Source organism: Manihot esculenta, chromosome 7, assembly GCF_001659605.2.
Source record: "Manihot esculenta cultivar AM560-2 chromosome 7, M.esculenta_v8, whole genome shotgun sequence".
Lineage (NCBI taxonomy): Eukaryota > Viridiplantae > Streptophyta > Magnoliopsida > Malpighiales > Euphorbiaceae > Manihot > Manihot esculenta.
Window position 1 is genome coordinate 28,447,382 of NC_035167.2, and position 10,371 is coordinate 28,457,752.

Sequence of the window (10,371 nt, forward strand, 5' to 3'; positions counted from 1 at the left end):
CTGCATTCCTGGAATACACTAAGATATCATCTATGAAGACAATAACAAAGTGATCCAGGTATTGGCTAAACACTCTATTCATGAGGTCCATGAATGCTGCAGGGGCGTTAGTTAACCCGAACGGCATCACAAGGAACTCAAAATGCCCATATCTGGTCCTGAAAGCTGTCTTTGGTACGTCCTCTTCCCTGATCCTCAACTGATGGTACCCCGATCTCAGATCTATTTTGGAAAAACAACCCGCTCTTGCTAGCTGGTCGAATAGATCGTCGATCCTTGGCAATGGGTACTTATTCTTAATAGTGACTTTGTTCAACTGTCTGTAGTCGATACAAAGTCTAAGGGATCCATCCTTCTTTCTCACAAACAAAACTGGAGCACCCCAGGGTGAGGTACTCGGTCGGATGAAGCCCTTGTCTACCAGCTCCTGTAACTGCTCCTTCAACTCTTTCAATTCTGCTGGCGCCATCCTGTAGGGAGGGATAGAGATCGGTCGAGTTCCAGGCATCAGTTCTATTTCGAACTCTATCTCCCTAGCAGGTGGTAAACCTGGCAGCTCGTCTGGGAACACATCTAAGAACTCTCTAACCACTGGCACCGAGGCGGGCTCTCTAACCTGACTATTTAGCTCTCTCACATGAGCCAAATACCCCTGACATCCCCTCCTAAGCAACCTACGAGCCTGAAGAGCCGAGATCATACCTCTAGGTGTACCCCTCCTGTCTCCTCTGAAGACAACCTCTGATCCATCCTGACCTCTGAACCTGACTACCTTGTCCCTGCAGTCCAAGGTAGCACCATGGGTAGATAACCAGTCCATCCCTAGAATGACGTCAAAATCTGTCAAATCTAGAACCACAAGGTCGGCGGACATGCATCTCCCCTCAACAAACACAGGACTACACTGACAGACTGACTCTGCCACTGATGGATCACACTTGGGTCCACTGACCCAGAGAGGACACTCTAACCCAGAGATCATCAATCCCAACCTCGCTACGGCCCTCGGAGCAATAAAAGAATGAGATGCACCAGGGTCCATCAATGCATATACATCCGAACATCCAATGACGAGATTACCTGCCACCACGGTGTTGGATGCGTCTGCCTCCTGCTGTGTCATTGTGAAGATCCGTGCTGGGGCTGACGGACCTTCACCTCTGAAACCTGCTGAAGAAGAGGCTGCTCCTCTCCCTCTGCCTCTGCCACTGGCCTGAGTCATGGCTGGAGCTGCTGGCTGCGCTACACTGCCTGAAGCTGTCTGCTGGGACTGAGCCATCGGGGCCGCTCTTGGACAATCTCTAGCTATATGCCCCTCCTGACCACATCTGAAACAGACGTTCGCCCCAAACCGACATACTCCCTTGTGTGGTCTACCACACCTCGCACAAACTGCATTATCCGCACCAGAGCTTGAGCCACTCCCAAATCCCAGACTAGATTTGACCTTGTTCCAGAACTTATTCTTCTTACCCTTGGGTTTACTCCATCTCTTACTACCTGAAGCTGCTGCACTCAAGGTAGAGGGGTCTACCCTTCCCCCTCTCGGAGTTTTTGAACCAGAAGCTTGTGCCACTGTCTGCTTAACTGTCCCCTGAATAATGGCACTAGCCTCCATTCTCCTAGCCATGTCTACTATGGCGTGAAAACTCTCTCTATCTGCTGACTGTACCAAGGAGGAATACCTGGGATGGAGCTTCATGATATACCTCCTCGACTTCTTCTGGTCTGTGCTAAGGTCTTGCCCTGCAAATGGCAGCAACTCCATAAACCTGTCAGTATATTCGTCTACACTCATGTCATCAGTTTGCCTCAACTGCTCGAATTCTATCATCTTCAATTCCCTTGAACTATCAGGGAAAGCCCATCCTGCAAACTCGTTTGCAAATTCTTCCCAAGTCATGCTGTCCACTCTCGGGTTCACATAATTCTTGAACCACTCTCGTGCCTTTTTGCACTTAAGTGTGAACCCAGCCATTTGAATGGCTCTACTGTCATCCGCCCCTATCTCATCTGTAATTGCCTTGACCCGCTCTAAGTACACGAACGGATCATTACCGGTTTCAAACTGGGGAGCACCCAGCTTCATATAGTCTGTCATCTTGACCTTGCTCCCACTGGCTGAACTAGATCTAGGTGGCTGAACAACTGGGGCTGCTGGTTCTGCAGGTGGTGGAGATGGTGCAACATTTTCTGAGGTAGGGTTTGCTGGATTTGGATAATAGGGTGGAGGTGGATACATTGGGTACTGAGAGTACGGTGGGTAGTATGGTGGGTATGTCATCTGTGTGGGATAAGGGGTGAAACTAGGGTAATCCGATGTACCTCCCATCGAATACCCGGGATGTTGTGAGAAGTGTGGGTAGTGAGGTGGCTGTACATAACTCGAGGCCTGAGCGCCTCCTTCTGATTCTCCCATGCCCTCTTCCGGCATGCTCACACCGAGACTGCCATCCCTCCTCTGATCTACTTCCATATCCTCAGACGCTCCTCCCTGCACTGTTCCTCTTACTGATCTGCTTCTACCCAGATCCAAAGACCTTCTAGGGTCTCTTGCTACTCTGTCCCTGTTGGACCTGCTAGACATTGCCCTAGGCAATGCTGGAGGACGGGCGCTCGTGCCCTCATCCTCAGGTGGTACTCCAGTCAATCTTGCTGATCGACGAGTTCCTCTCATCCTGTTTTCTGAAAAACAGTACACATCACAAGCAACATTAGCATCATATGGTTCATGTGGGCACACATGAACCCGCATCACAAACATCACATATCATAGTATATCATTAATGCACATGCATAAAGTCATGGCATTTCACATCATCATGCAAGACAGGACTCCACATCCTATCCTAGTGGACATGATCTTTTCCTATTGTGCTTGACCTTCTATAACCTCTATGAGCCCGACACTCTAGGTCCGACCATATGAACCTAGGGCTCTGATACCATTCTGTAACGACCCGAAAATCGGACCGCTACCGGCGCTAGGATCCGGGTCGACTTAAGGCCGCCGGGACCCGTAGCAAGCCTAACATAATACCTGTAAACCTGTATCATCCCATACATGATCAACAATAAGCATAAAAATTAAAACTTTCCTTTGCACATTTCGCCTCCAAACCTTCCAAACATGCATATATCTCAACCAAAACAAGCATACAAGTTCCTAGGGGCCTCAAACATCCATATACCCCATCTACAACACTTCAATCACACACAAACAAGCTACATTGTTCAAAACATCAACATTAACCCATAACTCATCATATAACCTAACATGCATTCTACCCCTTAAAACTTCATAAAACTTGTTTAAATCATACATTGAGCTTAAGATCGGCTCTTACCTCTTGAAGATCGAGGGTTGAGGAGATCTAAACTTGGAGGTGGGAGAAGTTCCAACTTTTGGTCTCCAAGCTCCAAAACTCGTTCTAAGCTCAAAGATCTTCAAAACCAAAGTTATAAACTTGTAAAGATCATGGAAAAAGGAAGGAAAAACTCAAGATTGGGGAAGGATGGCGGAAAGCTCACCTTGGCCGAAAATAGGGAAAAAAGCTCGCCCGTTTTCGGCTAAGGGACCCTTTTATAGTGGCTGGCCAGACCACGTTCGGGGGCCGAATGTGCCTCCGCATCCATGCAGAATGTTCGGCGGCCGAACTTGACTTTCGGCGGCCGAACCTTTGCTTCCCTAACTCATGCTTTCGGGGGCCTAACGTGCCTCCAAAACGCATGCATGTTCGGCGGCCGAACTTGACTTTCGGCGGCCGAACCTGGGTTTTCCTCCAAAGACTTTTCATGCAAAAACTCATTAAATTTCATACTTAAAATCATAAAACACATTAAAACATTTTTATAAAACATGATTCTACCCTTCTAGAGGTCTCCGACATCCGAGATTCCACCGGACGGTAGGAATTCCGATACCGGAGTCTAGCCGGGTATTACAATAGAAAACTACATTCTGCCATATATTGCATAAACTTTTCAAGCAGTTTAGACAATATATGGCAGAATGTAGTTTTCTATATTGAAATGCTAAGTCAATAGAGTTTTGCACTATTTGCCATGAGTTTTCCATATTGTAAACCTTGGCATATGATATATGTACTTTGGAAAAAGAAATCAAATAGCTTCAAATGACATGCATTTACATTGATACATTGAGTTAATGATACTTGGCCCTGGTACACGTAATAGGAGTCGAGGTTAGCTTAAGGGTATGGCATGCCATATAAATATATAGAGTTCGCAGTACTGCTACCGATACATGATCTATATTAGAGGTTACATATCTGGTACCTCATAAACATGGCCACAGAGCCCTGCTATCACAGTTTTGGCCTCTGAGCCTACCGTTCGGCACCCTGTGCCTACCGTTATAACTCCTTATCTACCTAGTCGATCCTACTATGTGTTTATAAGGGCTAAGATCTTAATTAAGATTGATACTTGATTTTGGTGAACTTATTAGTGAGTGTTAATATGTTTGCATCTACTAGCTTGTACTTGTTTACCTGATTATCTATATAAGTGAACTTGTTTACTCTATTTTGTTATTTGTTTGCTATCACCCACTGAGCATTAGCTCAGCGTGTTGGTTTTTACCTCACGCAGGTTGTAGATAGAGTAGGCACGCGAAGTTCATCAGAGGTCTACATCAGATATCAAGGCCATTATCATAGCTGGTTGTTTTGAGTCTCTGAGGCATAGTATAGTTTTATTTTGGCATGTACATATTAAATAGAGTGAGTTATGAAGGTCATGTAAATCAAAGAATAGTAAGATGTCAAATAACAGTTGATAATGTTGCATGTGTTTTTCATATATGCTACAGGGTAAAATGTGGATGAAAAAGAGGAGACTCTGCAAATATTTTGGTTTAAACATTTACCTTTAGTCGGGAATGAGTCACTTTCGGGAGGTGCTTAGGGTTTCCCGACGTGCTTGCTTGAGGTGCTTGTTTATATCCGTCATGCTTGCTTAAGTGAAAAGGGCTTCTAACGGCTATATGTATAGTTTAGTAGGTCAATCTATGATTATTGAAAGTTTAAAAACTAAATTGAAACATGGTAAAGAGTTTAGTAGGTCAAAGTATAAATATGGAAAGTTAAAACATAAAATTCATATTTACTTTCCATATGTCACCTAAGTAAGGAAAGAAGAAATGACAAAGCAAGTTAAAAAGGGATTGCCTTCTTTCTTTCATTCATGTTGCCGTAGCTCACCATTGAAGAACCAAGAATTTGTTTTGTTTTTCTTCCACCAAAGCCAAGCCAAACTTCACCAAATCAACTTCTTCCTTTAACCAAAATTTATCCTAAGACCAAGAGCTAAAGGAACAGCCATATAGTGAAAGAATTGAAGAAGAAAAGTTTAGGGTTCCATATACACCAAGCTTGAAAATCAAAGGTAAGCTTAGAAAGGTGTAGGAAATAACATCTACTCATTTCTTCATGCATGAATTTGACTTATAAAGCTTTAATTTACAATTTATTCAATCCTTCCCTAAGATATAAATTGGCATAGGTGAAGGAACATCAAAGGGAAAGGAGATAGCTAGAGATTAGAAGAGGAAAAGAAAAGAAGAATTCAAGAAAGGTTTGGTGTTTTAATGATTTTCTGTTTTTCTTTAATTCTGCCATGAATAAGTGAAATTAGGGGTTGATTTTACTTGCTGGAAATGTTGCTTTGATTGTATAAATATGTTATATGAATGTTAAAATGATGTTTGAAAGGCTTAAGAGTAAAGAAATTTAACATGGGAGCTAAAAGTGTAAATCTGGCAGAATAGGTTGTAACAGGACAGCTTGTGTTACTAACTTCATAACTTATTGTGTATATATTGAAATTAGGCCTAAGATATACCAAATGAAAGCTAAGACAAATATCTAAAACTTTCATGAATTGATAAAATTCTGAATCTGTAGTTAAAATGATGAAAATTGCAAGTGAAACTAAACTGGACACAGTGGGAGTGCATCCGGAACAGAGTCTATTGATTATACCATAACTAATTACATACTCAGTGAAATTTGTTCAAACCAGTGCCAAATGAATCTTAAGAAGTATACCTAAAACTTTGTAGAAGACATTTAAGCTTGAATTTGTATGGAAATACATGAATCTGATAAGTTTTGTGATACTATAAACAAGTACCAATACTGGACTGATTAAGACCTTATTGAGCAGCTTGTAAAGAAAAATTTATAACTTAAGCATAGGTTTAGGCGGTTCTAGGTCATAGTATGTATGTGTATATGCATAGTATATATCATAGCTGTAACTCATTTCGGGATATGTCCGTTTCTTTTATTAAGTTTTCTATGATTCAGTTATTAGCAGATTAGAGTTAAGCTAGCACCTCCCCTAATGCCCCTTACTCTAGGAATGAAATAGCCTAACGATGGCACTACTCTACCTATGGGTTTGAGGATGTTACAACTCTTCCCCTCTTAAGAAATTTCGACCTCGAAATTTTACCTGCTGTGAATAGCTGGGGATATTGTTGCTTCATCACTTCTTCACTTTCCCATGTAGCTTCTTCTGCCTTATGATCTCTCCACAACACTTTCACTAAGGGAATCTTCTTATTTCTTAACTCTTTCATTTCCCTTGCTAAAATTTTCACTGGTTCCTCGTCATAAGTTAGGTCAGATTGTACATCAATGATTTCAGCTGGAATGACATGTGAAGGATCAAATCTGTATCTTCTTAACATGGATACATGGAAGACATTGTGTATTCTGTCTAACTCTGGAGGTAAAGCTAGCCTATAGGCTACTGGACCCACACGCTCAACTATTTCATATGGACCAATAAACCGAGGGCTTAGCTTACCTTTCTTGCCAAATCTTAGCACTTTCTTCCACGGAGAAACTTTCAAAAACACTTTATCCCCAATAGCAAATTCTATATCTTTTCTTTTCAAATCTGCATATGATTTTTGCCTATCTGTTGCAGCTTTCAATCTTTCTTTGATAATCTTCACTTTCTCCTCAGTCTGTCTTATCAACTCTGGACCTACAAGTTTAGCTTCACTGAGTTCTGTCCAGCACAATGGGGTTCTACATTTTCTGCCGTACAATGCTTCATAAGGGGCCATCTTAATACTAGCCTGATAACTATTGTTGTAAGCAAATTCCACTAGTGGGAGATATCTTTCCCAGCTTCCTTCAAATTCAATTACACAACTTCTGAGCATATCTTCCAAAACTTGAATTACTCTCTCTGACTGGCCATCTGTTTGAGGATGAAAAGCTGTACTAAAATTCAATCTTGTCCCTAAAGCTTCATGTAGTTTTTCCCAAAATCTAGATGTGAATCTTGGGTCTCTGTCTGATATGATAGAGATAGGGACACCATGTAGTCTCACAATTTCATCAATGTACAATTCTGCATACTATTCCAATGTATAATCCATTCTGATTGGCAAGAAATGCGCTGATTTAGTTAACTTATCAACTATTACCCATATGGCATCTTTATTCCTTGGTGTGAGTGGCAATCCTGTCACAAAATCCATGGTAATTCTATCCCATTTCCATTCTGGTATAGCGATAGGCTGCAATAACCCTGATGGAACCTGATGCTCTGCTTTTACCCGTTGACATGTCAAACATTTTGTTACAAATTCAGTTATATCTCTTTTCATACCTGGCCACCAATAGTGCATCTTCAGATCTTGATACATCTTAGTGCTACCTGGATGCATAACATATGGACTATTGTGTGCCTCTGTAAGAATACTCTGTTTCAACTCTCCAATGTTAGGTACACATACTCTGTTACCATAGTACAAGTAACCATCATCACTTATCACATGCTTCTGCTTCTTTCCCTCTTGTACTTGTCTAGTCCATAAGGCTATCTCTGTATCTTCTTTCTGTGCTTCTTTAATTTGTTGCAGTAAGTTGGGTCTAACTTTCAATTCTGCTACGATAGCTCCATCCTCTGCTATAGTCAACTGCGCATTCATTGCTCTTAATGCAAATAAGGATTTCCTGCTGAGTGCATCTGCTACCAGATTAGCTTTGCCTAGGTGATAATCTATAATGCAATCATAATCTTTCAGTAACTCCATCCATCTTCTCTGTCTCAGGTTTAGCTCCTTTTGTGTGGGCAAGTATTTCAGGCTTTTATGATCTGTATAGATGTAACATTTCTCACCATATAAGTAATGTCTCCATATCTTTAGTGCAAAAACTATGGCCGCCAACTCTAGATCATGGGTAGGATAGTTCTTCTCGTGTGGCTTCAATTGTCTGGAAGCATAGGCAATCACTTTACCTTCTTGCATCAAAACACATCCAAGTCCATTGTGAGAAGCATCACTGTATATCACAAATTCCTTGCCAGAAACAGGTTGTGTAAGTATAGGTGCTTCAGTGAGCATAGTCTTCAATCTATCAAAGCTTGCTTGACATCTATCATCCCAAATATACTTAACATCCTTATGTAGCAATTTAGTCAATGGAGCTGCTATAAGTGAAAACCCTTTCACAAACCGTCTGTAGTACCCAGCTAGACCCAAGAAACTTCTGACCTCTGCAACATTCTTTGGTGGCTTCCATTCCAGAACAGCATTTATCTTCTGAGGATCTACCCTGATTCCCTCTGCTGATACAACATGTCCCAAAAATGCTATTTCATTGAGCCAAAAATCACATTTACTGAACTTGGCATAAAGTTGCATTTCTCTCAGAGTCTGCAATACTATCCTCAGATGTCTATCATGGTCTTCTCTCGTTTTAGAGTATACTAGAATATCATCAATGAATACTACAACAAACTGATCTAAATATGGATGGAAGATACGGTTCATTAGATCCATGAATGATGCAGGTGCATTTGTTAACCCAAATGGCATAACTAAAAACTCATAATGTCCATATCGTGTCCGGAATGCAGTCTTAGGCACATCTGCCCCTTTAACTCTCAACTGATGGTAACCCGATCTCAAATCTATTTTAGAGAAAATGCTGGCCCCTTTCAACTGATCAAACAAATCATCTATTCTGAGCAGTGGATATTTATTCTTTATAGTTACCTTATTCAACTGTCTGTAATCAATGCACAATCGAAGAGATCCATCTTTCTTTTTCACAAACAACACTGGTGCACCCCATGGTGAAACACTAGGTCGAATAAAACCCTTATCAAGTAACTCTTGTAACTGTATTTTCAACTCTTTCAATTCTGTAGGAGCCATTCTGTAAGGAGCAATTGAAATAGGTGCGGTGCCTGGCACAACTTCTATAGCAAAATCCACTTCCCTTTCTGGAGGTAACCCTGGCAACTCTTCAGGAAATACATCTGGAAAATGACATACTGTGGGTAGGTTTGACACATTAGGCCCTTCCTTCTTAGTTTCAGTTACACTAGCCAGATAGGCTGTACAGCCTTTTCTAATCAACCTCCTAGCTGTAGTGGCAGATATGACATTAGAGAGGTAATCTGACCTCTCGCCCACAACTATAACCTCAGAACCCTTTAATGTTTTGAGTGTAACTCGTTTTAACTTACAGTCAACTATGACATGATGTCTAGACAACCAATCCATACCCAAAATCACATCAAACTCTCTAAAAGGTAACTCTATCAAGTCACCTAAAAAGGTATGACCTTGCACACATATAGGACAATCTCTATAAACTCTATTCACAATCACAAGATGTCCTAAGGGATTGGTCACTGCTATGTCATGTTCTAAGTGTTCTACTTGAATTCCCTTCTCATTATATGTGCCAAAGATAGAAAATTTACCAGCAATAACATCTGGTTTGTCCTGGTCTTCCTTTGCACGAATGGCATATGCTCTGGCAGGTGCTCTAGTGTCTGGTCTATCTACTGTCTCTGATACTCTGTGACTCTGAGCACTGCTAGATTCACCTCTACCTCTACCTCTGCCTCTAGACCCTGTCAGCAAAGATCTCTCTGTCTGTATAGGCTGCACTGACTGGCCTCTAGGACAATCCCTCATAAAGTGGTCTGAGCTTCCACATAAGTAGCAAGCCCCAGTCAATCTCCTACATACTCCACCATGTCTCCTGCCACAATGCTCACATACTGGTGGCAACCCTCTGCCTGGTCCTCCTGTACTGGATACTGAGGTAGTCTGCTGTCCAGACCTTACTACTGAACTCTGCCCAGGTCTCTGAATCTGCCTAGGTGGTCCTCTCTGCCCTGTCTGCTGAAATTCCCTCTGTCTTTTACTACTTGTCTGAGATGCAGAGGATTGTCCCTGATACTGGCTCTGACTCCTCTTCTGCTGCCCTTTCTGCCTTCTACTTTGCTCTTCTTCTTTAATTCGCTCCAGGCTGTGGGCCGTCTCTACTAAAACTGAAAGTTCCCTGATATGCATAGCTGTGAGGT